The sequence below is a fragment of the Salvia splendens genome, chromosome 1 (assembly GCF_004379255.2).
Source record: "Salvia splendens isolate huo1 chromosome 1, SspV2, whole genome shotgun sequence".
Taxonomy (NCBI): Eukaryota; Viridiplantae; Streptophyta; class Magnoliopsida; order Lamiales; family Lamiaceae; genus Salvia; species Salvia splendens.
In genome coordinates, this window is record NC_056032.1 from 21,989,776 (window position 1) to 22,002,505 (window position 12,730).

Consider the following 12,730-nt stretch of genomic DNA (forward strand, 5'->3'; position numbering starts at 1 on the left):
CCGATCGAATTATCAATTCACATTTCCATAGTTGTTTGGCCGCCCCATGTGACATCAACCAAGCACGGCATCCACATATATATCATGCATATTTAACTTGATTCAGTTCATGGTTAAACTATTTAATAATTTATTTTATTTTAGTAATAGCGATTTTTCTTATTCTACCATAATATCTCAACTGAAAACTACTTCTGTAGAAACACATGAAAGCATTTAATCTTAACATAATAGCACATAAAGAATTAAACTGCAGTTAACTACTTAATTTATATAAACACATGAGAGTACTTAATCATCACATAATAACACATCATGAATTTAGCTTTAAGTATAATACCTTGAGTGAGCTTGACCAAACCTAGGTATCACTGAACTTGGAACAATTCTATTTTTGTTCTAGCCCACTAATGGAATTCCATTTTAATGAAGGAGATTAGATTTATTCCGAAGGGGGAGTGACGCACAAGGGTTATGCGTCGTTATTAATGAAACGCACAACCCTTATGCGTCTTTGGTTAATGATGCACAAGGGTTATGCGTCGTTTAAAGACGCATAGGCATTATGCGTCTTACCCTAATGACGCATAACCCTTATGCGTCACGCTGGTAAGCATTCCCGCCTGTCACGCGGGTGACCCGGGTTCGATCCCTGGCAACGGTGCATTTTTTTAAACGAATTATTCTAAACATTAGTTTTTGGAAAATAGATACGGACGATCAATCATAAAAATTGTGATGTATTTTTCGTGAATGGAAGGATTAATAGGAGAACTAAAATCCGCTTACGAACGGTTAAGAAGAGGCTTTACAACTAAGTCTAAGTTCCTTAATTGATTACTACAAAATATTTTTCTAGTTTGCAATGTTAGAATATTTAATAAATATTGTAAATAGTATCATCTCATATAAATTAGCTGGAAAACAAATTCATCTTGATCAACAATGATCTAAAACGCCATTTTATGATTAGAATTGCTTTTTATAGATATGGGATATTTTCTCTCATTTTTACAACTGTTGATAATATTATCATCGGACTTCATATGATATACCTAAAACATTATCATGTGAAAAACTGGTGTAACTAATTTTATTTTTCATCCTAAAGAATGAGGTATAACATATAAGAATAATTAAAATGTAGTAACAAAATTTCAATATATTCTCATACCTCATTTTTTTTATAATATATTCAATTACAATAAGAAGCACACCCCCACAATTCAAACTCAAGAAAACAAATCATTACATTATACCATAATTACTACTATGTGTTATCTTTAATAAAAACTGTTGGAAAATATTTGTTCACTAAATTCACATATAAAAAAGGTGAAGAGTAGTTAAATATGATTAAAAAATTATACTTTTTTTTTCTTATCCACTTTTGTAAGATAAATTTTGCATGAAAGAAAAAAAAAGAAACAAAGCATTACATTAAACGTCTGTTTGGAGACTGAAATCCATGGCTTTTGATCCTCTGTTCATCATCTCCATCCCACGAAGTTAAACGATCATCACTTTCACATTCACGAAATACTATTTTAGGTGGCAAAATCATCTCCTCTCCATTACCTCTTCTCAGCACTTGCTTAAAATACCTTGCAAAACCCCTACAATTATCTTCCAACAAACCCTCATATCCCCTCTCCAGCTCCTTCAGCTCCTTGTTAGTAGAAGATAGATACAACCCCATACGTCTTCATTTGCATTTTCTTCAATACGCCAAATCAGGGTGGAATATCAATACGAAGTCATTATACAAATGAAATTATTTGAGAAATATTTGTAACAAAAGAAGCTTATGCGAAGTGTCTATCAAATTCGTAAAATAATTCCAATTAACTTCTTTAATTAATTCTTTTATAAGAGTAATATCTATTTGCCAAAAACAAATGTTTAGAATAACTCATTTTTATCAAATACTAATCACTTAAAAAAAATGCGCCGTTGCTGGGGATCGAACCCGGGTCACCCGCACGACAGGCAGGAATGCTTACCAGCGTTACGCATAAGGGTTATGCGTCATTAGGGTAAGACGCATAATGCTTATGCGTCTTTGAACGACGCATAACCCTTGTGCGTCATTAACCAAAGACGCATAAGGGTTGCGCGTTTCATTAATAACGACGCATAACCCTTGTGCGTCACTCCCCCATTCGGAATAAATCTAATCTCCGTCATTAAAATGGAACTCCATTAGTGGGCTAGAACAAACATAGAAAGAACTCCACTGAACTTTCTTCTCGTCGTTATTCAACTGACTCGGATCAGCTACTCCTCCACCTTTAGTAGAAATTCAAGAACAATTTATTTCTATATTTGAGCATGTAAAGTTATTGGATTTCAATAATTATACATATAAATATACCAACTAACAATTTATTTCTATATTTGAGCATGTAAAGTTATTGGATTTCAATAATTATATATATAAATATATCAACTTTCATAAACAATAAGTTCAAAAATATATAACTATCTTAAATATTGACTAACAATTGCAGAACAGTTTGAATGATATGCAAACACCGTTTGCAAATAGATTTCATCTCACCTCTTTCACAAACAATTTCAACTTCGCAATTCATTCTTATATATTGTCCACGATTGAAGGAAAAGACAATGGCTAATATTATGTGTGTGAATAGGACAGGATAAATAAGCACTACCAATTTAACAATAAATTAAAGTAATTCAAGGTATTGAATTCTTTTGTCTCCCTCAACACCTATCTGCCTACTTGAGTCAATTCTACATACTCTAATTTAGTTTTAATTATACACCTAAGCTTCTAAAACAGGGTAAGAACTAAATTAAGAAAGGAAACAGAGATGGGTATTTACTGTGGTGTAGAGAGCTACTAATGTATGCGAGCTCCCCGGAGAAAGTGGCGCCGGGAAGAGAGTTTTCAAGAAAATGAGAGGTTAGAGATGGATGAGATCGTTTTTGCCCTCCTCATGCCCGGACTCCCCTCCGTCGATTCCTCTCCCACTATTTCTGCTGACAGTGAAAGTTGTAGAGGAATGGAGGTGCTTCTGGAAGGTACTGATTTTTTTTGGAGATAAATTGGGATAAGATTTTATTAACTCCCCTTTTTTTTAAATACCTCACGTGAGGTGTTTCTAGTTAGAGCATCAGGAGTGGTGGACGTCAACGCAGAATTCCTACCGGCGTGCGGGAATTTCGTGGCGGACGTCCGCCATTGTGCGTGGCATACAAGGATACTGAATTCCGTCGAGGAATTCTGTGCGGACGTCCGCCATTGCGTTGACTAGCACGGACGTCCGCGCGGAATTCCCGTATATTGCATTAAATGGTTTTTTTTTTCGGTTCCTATATACATCCCGATGAACTTCATTTCATTCGCACCACTTGTATTAACGAGTATCTCTCTCTAAAATTTCTTTCGAAGAACAATGGAGCACCACGATAGCGATTCCCCCGCCTCGAGTGAGTCACCGGCGCCGCATTTTCCCATCGGCTGGAGTACGCCGATGTCCAGTGCGATGTCTCAAATGCTGGGGATGATGCCCCAATCTCAAATGCCACCGGGTATGATGCCCGGGTACTACAACATGTACCCGCAGTGGTATGGGATGATGCCCAAGATGCTCGGGGCAAGTACCGGAATGATACCCCAGATGCCGGGGATGATGCCCCAGATGCCGGAAATTATGCCCGGCATGATGCAGGGATCGCCTGTCGCTGCGGGGGGTAGTAGGCAGGGGGTCCCCCAATCGACGGTGGATAATGTCTATCGGCTCTATATGGACCTACTGTCGACGAACAACCCGACGAGTTCTCCTTTCGAGACTCAGTTCACTAGCAATGACATATTCTCGCTCGAGGAGTTGGGGCTTTCTCCGATCCGGGATTCTCCCACCGACGCATCACTGACGACAGTGAGGAGGGGGAGGACCGGGCGAGGGAGGGGCAGGGGACGGGGCGTCCCGGTGTACGGTGGTGAGGTGGGGGCCGCTGAGGTAGGGGAGGGATCCAACGAGAACAGGAGGAAAATTTGGATCATGGACGAGTGCGTCGCGCTGGCGAAGGCTTGGATCAGTGTAGTTGAGGATCCATACATCGGGGCGAACCAGCACATCAACCGGATGTGGTGGCGCATTAGCCAAAGCTACCTCCAGTTCAAACTGCCCGGGGGGAAGCCTCACAACGGCGAACAATGCTGGAAATAGTGGGAGCGACTGAAGAGCTCAGCCGATTTGCCGGCATTTACACGAACTGTTTCTGCATGGCGTCCAGCGGCATGTCCGCCGAGGACGTGAAGCTGCTGGCTCATCAGCAGTTCCCTGACGCTGACAAGGGCTTCAGGGAATTCATGTATTGGCCGGTGTATCTTGTGGTGCAGTCTTCGCCCAAGTTCACTGTGGGTGTTAAATCTGGCTGGCCGAAGCGGACGAAGATCAGCGCCTCCGGAGAGTACAGTAGCAGTGCTGGTTCCGCGGAACTCCCCCCTCCCGAGTCAGAGTTCCCCACACCCACATCGTATTAGGGTTTGTATACTAGAAATCACCTTTCGAGTGATTGAATACTGTAAAACTCTAATTATTATTTTCCAATGAATGCAACAGATTATGTTTGTCATAATGTTGTTATGTTTTATATTTAATGGATGTTTATTGCATATTTAAATGTATAAGAAAAAGTAACAAAGTCTAAGTCTTTATTTTAGTAGACCGGTTGTGGGCGTCGTCCAATTTAAGGTAACACGGTCAGTTCTGAACAAAGAAAAATAAGAATTTCACATCCTAGATAGGCCTAGACTACCTATCGTGAAAGGTTGCAATGCCAGTCCGATTATTTCTAAGCCTTATTGAAATAAGATGACGTTGGTGTGGTATAGCACTGAATTGGATCTAAACAGCAAGACGAGTCTTTATGCTATCTACTGAAAGACGAGGTCTTGACAATTAATTTCTTAATCAATTGATCATACGATATTGAGTATTTACTACTTTGACTTACCAATAAAGTGCGGGTTTTTCGTCACCCAACGATCATGGTTTACTTTGTGGCGTTCAATATCTAGCGGTGCTAGGATTGCTATTATGTTGAATCGTGCGCGAGGTGAGTCTCGTTTGATAACATCCACAAGAGGAGCTCAAAACAAGGTTTTATTATTCGGAACCTAGCTAGTTGTAATTTGATTACTCTATGAATAATAAATAAGAGTTTCTTGCTAAGTACACTCTTGGAGATTAAAATATGTTAATTAATTAAGTCCATAGCAGACATTAATTAATTAATGGATGTTTCTATCTTAAGCACAGGAAATAAATTACACACATAAAAAGGAAACCCGGAATACTTGTAATTTCAGATTTGGAAAGGTAGTGTAATATTACTTCTGTAGTGGCTGCTTGTAATATTCCAATATAAGCTTGTATTAAATCGTGGGTTCAATTTAATTAGTAAAAAGCTAATTGGGTGAGGCCATATCCAAATTCTTCCTTAGATCCCTGACTGGGCCCAATATGCGACTTAATATAAATAGGAGAATAAAGGAGACAGAAAATACACTTGTGCACATACACAATTTTCGTCCCCCTCATCCTAGAGAGAGAAATGAAATTTGCTCTCCTTCCGCGAGTAGGATTCTGTCTTCTTTATTCAAGTCCTAGTATTCTTGATTTCCTTGCTCTGCACCCTTGTAGCTCCCAGTTGGGGAAGGCGGTGGCGTGTTCTTATCGATCGCACTCAGGAGCGTCTTTTTCAGCTCTTCCATCTTCAAGTCCATCTTCTGCTCTATCTTCTACTCTTGGTCAGTGGATGAAGAACTCGCAATCCTTTCTCTGCTGTGTCCATCCCTCGAATTGTTGTACTCCTTCTTCGCGCTCAAAAGCTTCCCTAGGACCTTTTTCACTTCACTGACCCTTAGTTGCGTGAAGCTTCCTCCTGACGATGAGTTTTCCAGATCCTTTGTTGCCTTATTCATCCCCGCATAAAAGGTGTGATGTATTTCTATTTCTGCCATACGATGGTTTGGACACGCATACAAAAGGCTCATATATTTCGCCCAATAATCACTCAGGGGTTCATTGTACTCTTGCTTTACAATGATTATCTCTCTCTTCAGCACACTCGTCTTCGATGACGGGAAAAATTCGCCTAGGAAGGTTGACTTGAAATCGGCCCAACTCTCAATGGAGTTGGGTGGCAGGCACATGAACCATGTGTTGGCCTCCCCCTTTAGTACGAACGGCAAGGCCTTCAATCTGTAGTCATCCTCGGTCGCCCCCGTTGGCCTTCTCTGTGCCTTACAAATCTTACAGAACTCATGAAGGAACTCGTATGGCCCTTCATAGCTCTTCCCACAGTACGTGGGTAGAATTGCGATAACATGGGGCTTTACATCACAGGCTGTCTGTCCCGGGGTGACAACTATGGCTTGCGGCGGTTTTCCGTCGTCATGCGCGTTCAACGATCCGATCTCTGGGTCATTGTCTACTAGGGCAGCCATCCTCCTTGGGTTACCTTCCAATTGTAGCACCGGTTCTGGTATTCCTCCTTCTATGGTGTCTTGCTTTTCATCACTACTCGTGCCTAGGTCAGACATGGCTGTCAACAGGCCAGAACGAGTGGTAACGAGTATAGTCCCTCGTTGGAGTATCTTCAGCTTCCAATGGCCAGCAGCCGAACTGCTTCTCATAAACTGAAATAAAAAGAAAAGAGTAAAATTATGCACAATATATACGCCAAAATATCACGCACAATAGCAGTTAATAACGCCATCCATCCCAGGCAACGACGCCATTTGAAGGTGCAGGTTCTCGGTGTTGTGTTAAGGAAGGGTGTGTCCACCTGATCAGTATAGAAATCCCAGCCAACCTGAACCTGGTATCAATAATATTCCTCAACCCACTTCTACTGGTTAGTATAGTGGAGGTAAGGGTCGAATCCCACAGAGATGGATGCGCTTGGGTAATTGTGGTGATAATCTGGAGGGGTTTGGTTAGCTACCACGCTTGGGTTGAGAGTCTACCTAGACAGGAATTAAAGGTGGTACTCTACTGACTGAGTGGTGTGAAAGTGATTGACATGTAGCAGTGTATGTGAGAGTGGGGAAAGTAGATAATTACTATAAAAGGCTAAACGGAATATCAGAGAATATGTGGTGGTTTGGTGGCTGCACTGTCAGGTCTGTAGGGAACCAGCAAGAAAAGTAAAAGACAAAAGCAAAAAGTAACTAAAAAGCAAAAGTGGTCTCAAACTTGGATGTGGATGTTGTCTTTTTCAACAAGTATGCACAAACTCAAACAAACTCAGATTCCATGGATGACACTTACAGATTAACAACTTCACAATTCAGATCCACAAATTAACACTCTAAAATTCGAAGATTAATCGAGTGAAATCAAGAATTACACTTACTGGGCGACATGCAAGGTGACAGAATTCACGTAAACTCAGATTTCGCACTTAATCAATTCGGAAACTAAATCTAAACAACAAAATTAACTAACAATCTCAAATCGAGCAACTCCAAATGAAATCATGCTTTCAACACTTAGAATTTACCGCGACAACTAGATCTAAGCTACCTAGGCAGAATGAAACAAATTCAAACCGAAAGAGATGCATTAAAACAACTTCATTGCATAAAACGTTTGGATCTCAATAAAACACTTCAAAAGATAACTAGTACTGAATATGCAACAGATCCAACGAATGGAAAACAAGTAAAGATTAACTAGGAAAGTGAATAAAGATTGTTTTGCCACTTCGGGCGATGAAACTGCTACGACTACGAAATGAACTGGCTGGAACGATGGAAGGCGATTCTCTGGTGGACTTATGAAACTTCAGGTGACCATGGCTGTGGTGAGGGAAGAGAAGGTTTTGGACGATGCTGAAAGAATTTATCTACCGAGAGAGAGGACTCTAACTAAGTGTGAATGTCGTTGATCATTTGTCACGACAGCCCATACTAGGGTTACTACAAACGCGGCGATCGTGACCGACATGCATGGACAACGTTTTTAAAAGGAAACTTAATTAACTTAAAGGCAGAAAAAAAAATATTTTTGTTTAAAAAAGTTTAAGGTTAAAATTGTACTATTAATTAGAAATGACTCATGATAAAAACTTTTAAATGAAGCAGCGGAGAAAATAAATTTTAAGAAACCCAATTAACTTCTAAAGTAAAACATTTAATTTAATTCACGGAAAACACCATTTTCAAAGACAACGTAATTAATTGGTTAAAACCTAACACAACCATACATGTTCAAACACAATACGGAAACGATTTAAAGTCTTGAGACATAGTTAATAATATAGCAGCGGAAAAAGGTTTAAAGAGAGTCAAGGATAACGCCTATGTATGAAGACACAACGCATCCTAGGTTCTTAGGCCAACTCAACATCCTCCGCAACATCCTGCTCAACCTGCACATAAGAAAAAATAATATGCAGGGCTGAGTACTTGTTGTACTCAATGGGCTTATGCCGAAAACAGTTTATATTAGTTATGTCATCCATAACAGTGATCTCGAGTTTTATATGCAAAGAAATATCACGAGAGCACAAAAACATTTCAAGTCTGGCCAGACAATTTATCTCCCCACTTTTCACATCAATCCATCAATCACATCACAGTGCGACGAAAGTGTGGCCACACTATTCGCCCACGAGACCGGCCGACTTGCAAGGATGGCTCACGATCCCACCAGTGTACACAACCTGATAGGGTTTACGGCCCTACTCAGACCCGAATTCGTTTCACAACACAGCCATATAGCCTAACGGAGTGAACTCATACGAACTAGGCATCAGGCACACAATCTCATAATAAAAACAACATGGCATGACATAACAGTTAAACCACCCTTATATCGCCACATAATAATTTTCGGAAAAGTAAAGAGGTTTGAAAAGAAAGCCCACCTCGATCGCTTAGCAAATTCACAACCCAACTTATAGCAACTCTCGATCCTCGAGTTCATGAGTACACAACACCCTTGTCAACGACAACACAAGTCAGCCTTTCACAACAACATTTTACTATGCATGTCCTATCGTTTTCTCTCAAATTCCCCAACCCAACATACGTCCAAAGGTGTAAAGACACACGTAACACATTCCAACTTATCACAAGTGATTTCAACATTTAAACACGTTCCTTGGACATACGTGCATCATATAATACTTTTAAACTTGAAACTAGGTGTTATTTTAACAAGACAGAAAACTGGCAGAACTGCGCGACCGTTTTGCAAAAATCACTATAAATTCACCCGACCTCAAAAGAAGCTAAATTTTGGTCACAATACAGAGGACACATTCAAGTTCATCCATGTAAAACTCTCTGGTCGGAACATAAAATTTCTGACAGCACTGCGTAGTTTATATGAAAAATTCACCATAAATTCATCCAATGCCTAAAAAGGCTAAACATTTAATACAACTCAGAAGACACTTCAAATTTTCATATAGTTCAAGAATCACATCAATCGGAGGTCATTTGGTCAGTCAAACAGAAAACGAAACTTTCTGGTCGAGAACACACGTTTCTGGCCGAATTGCGCAGTCGACTTCAAACATTTTTCAAAAATTCATTTTTCCACAAAACAGGCTGAAATTTACACGAGACACAGAAAACACCTTGAAATTTACTCAGTAAAATTTTCATATCAAAATTCGGCCTTTTGATAGGTCAATTACTCATCAGAAGTTATTGGTCGAACATCACAGATACCAGACACACAATTTCGAAATTAGGGTTTCTTTCCCAATCATCCAAACACAAATTCTCATGCTTATAACACACCATCATGCTTGATAAGACTCTCTTAAACATGTTTGCACATAATCTTAGATCATTCACCAAAGATTCAAATCAAACGTCACACAATTCAATCAAAAATCGCATAACTATCAATGTTCTCAAGCAAACTCACTTTCCCACCGATTAACTTTGCGATCTATGATTCCTACACCCACTACATGCATGTAGGATTCAAGAACATGGTTCAAACGAAAAGAATGAGGGAAAGTGAAGTAAATATACCTTCTTTGACAAAAATGAATCGGTAGAAACAAGAAACGGTGCGATTCGTCGGAGACTCTTGAAAATAAACTTCAACGGATGCAAGAACAAGAATTGGATGGAGGATTTTTTGAGAGATTGTAGAGAGGGAGGGGGAAAAACGTGTGGAGTGAGGGAGAATGGGGGCTAGGGTTTGTTTAGGTGGTATTTATAGTCTAGGGTTAAGTCCATAGGTGAAATAATTAATTAATTGTGGAGGAATAAAATATAGGCTAATAAATCCATATCCCACAATTAAAAGAAGCCAAATTTTTGAAAATTATGGCTATAAATTCAACAATGAATTATTTGATATTTACTTGGAGAGAAATAAATCCACAATTTAGGAAATAAAACAATGGATATTCCACAAACAAGGGAACAAAATAAATTGAATCTCCAAGTAGGAAAGAATGAAGAATTTAAGGGGAATTGCACAAGGAAATTATTTAAATCCTCAATTAAATAGAATAGGATTTAAATTCGGTAATTTCTTGATGGGAAAAAGGCTCCCATAAAATAGGTAACAAATAATTATATTCCCACAAGGAAAAATACTAGTGTAGGGCGTGTGACATGAAGGATACAACATAAGGAAATGTTCACATCCCCAATTAATTTGGCATAGGTATTAATATGGTATTTAATTGAATAAAAAGGGATCCCACAAAATAGGAAACAAATAAATTATCCTCCAAAAATTAGTGAAGGGGCCGAAAATTATTAGGCTTAAATAGCCAAGGAAATATTTCAACTCTCTATTTATTTTGGGTGAAGAAATAATAGGTGGCATGATTTAATTGGATTTAATTCAAAAGAAAGGATTCAACAAAGCACCAATTAAATCAAAGAAAATAATTCACCCTCCTATTTTAAATAGGAGATTTTCGAAACTCCCAAGGATAATAGGCTAGAGTTCGAATTTCATGTAATACCATTTAGGGATCATTTGGTTTGGATTTAATTTGGATAAATATCCCAAAACAATTAATTAAACCCAAGAAATGAAATACTATTTCAATAATTAGGAAGAGCCGAAAATTCCCATGAATTGGCTCGAAAAATATAAATGCATGATCCTACTAATTATTTTCCCCACATTGGAAAATATAAAATATCAAGCAATTCATTCCACATCACTCACGATAATTATTTCACGCAATTCACTTAATCTCATAGAAACAAAAGTTTCATAATTGAAAATTTTAAATAAACATATAAAAAGAGTCACAAAAATTTGGGATGTTACATCATTTCTCTCTCCAAGGGGCTTTTTTAGGTAGACTCTCTTCGTGAAATGACTCTTTTGCCCTTCTTTGTGGTTGATCCTTCCCAGCAGTCCTTCTTCTCTATCTCGAGCCTTTTTGGCATGTATCCTGGTCAGTATTGCACCTTTCTGCCGTTCTTTTCACCTGAGTTATCCGAACCCTTTTGTACTGACTGGTACCCTTTTCCTGCACATTTTAGCAACTATTTTGCAGATATAATCTAATTAAGCACATTATACTGACCAGTAACCAAGGCCTAAAATGCGACTTATCAAACTGCCCACACTTACCACATGCTTGTCCTCAAGCGAGAAGAACAAACAAAAAGAAATAAGTTGAATTCTAGCCTGGTTATACCCTTGACCGACCCTATCCTAAACTAGACTCTTAACTTTGACGTAAAGAAAAACACATAAACGACGGACAAACACATATAAACAGACAAACAAGTACTTAGACACATTGATCGGGCTATATTTTCAACCATCCCTCCCCTTGGGATCAGGAGCAATCCGGCCTTAGACAGCCTTGAACTTCTGCCGCCTCCCCTTGGGATCAAACTGCTCACACTTACCACATGCTTGTCCTCAAGCGTGAAGAACAAACAAAAAGAAATAAGTCGAATTCTAGCCTGATTATACCCTTGACTGGCCATATCCTAAACTAAACTCTAAACTTTGAAGCAAAGAAAAACACATAAACAATGAACAAACACATATAAACAGACACACAAGTACTTAGACACATTGATCGGGCTATATTTTCAACCATCCCTCCCCTTGTGATCAGGTGCAATCCTGCCTTAGACAGCCTTGAACTTCTGTCGCCCCCCTTTTCCTTCCCAATCAGTATATCTGCTCGTCAAGATCACCCAAACTCTCGGCCAAACACCAGATTCGCTCAGTCACTCATTCCTCACCGGGGATATTAGGACTGTTCTCTCTCAAAATGCTGAATGACAGATGCTTCGGACTCAGATCTTACGTGCGGCTCCTGAAGGGCTTTAAGGTTTGTAATGGGGCTATTGTTTTGTAGTATTTGGGGTGGATGTTCCTAAAGCTCTAAGGTTAAAAAACTACTACTTTATTTTGATGTGGGGGAACTGTGTGCATTTGGGCTCTTGGCTGTTGCTTCTCTTCAGCTGGGCGTTTCCTGATATTGACCTCCTTCTGGTCAGTAGCTTCCTTGTGGCTTCACCACCCTCATTCCTTCTTTTTGTGGTCAAGTGTTTTAGACCATTTTCTTCAACTTTTTTTTTAGACCAGGAATTTTTCTAGTCGATTTTCTCCTTGCCTCTCGACTTCTTTCTCCAGTTGGTTTTTTTTCTGTATGTCCTCCTGACCAGTCGCCTTTTTGCCTTATGCCTCGCACACACACAGTCCCAGTGGCTAGTGGGATATATCTGGGTATA

The 12,730-nt window shown here is 39.3% G+C and overlaps 1 long non-coding RNA gene across 1 annotated transcript; it reads right to left on the reverse strand.

The window, feature by feature from the left end:
• Nucleotides 1–1,343: 1,343 nt before the first annotated feature.
• Nucleotides 1,344–3,057, reverse strand: LOC121797260. Its single transcript, XR_006049809.1, has 2 exons — nt 2,850–3,057; nt 1,344–2,289 (listed from the first exon to the last, which is right to left on the reverse strand). It is a non-coding gene; the product is annotated as an uncharacterized LOC121797260 (long non-coding RNA).
• Nucleotides 3,058–12,730: the final 9,673 nt, after the last annotated feature.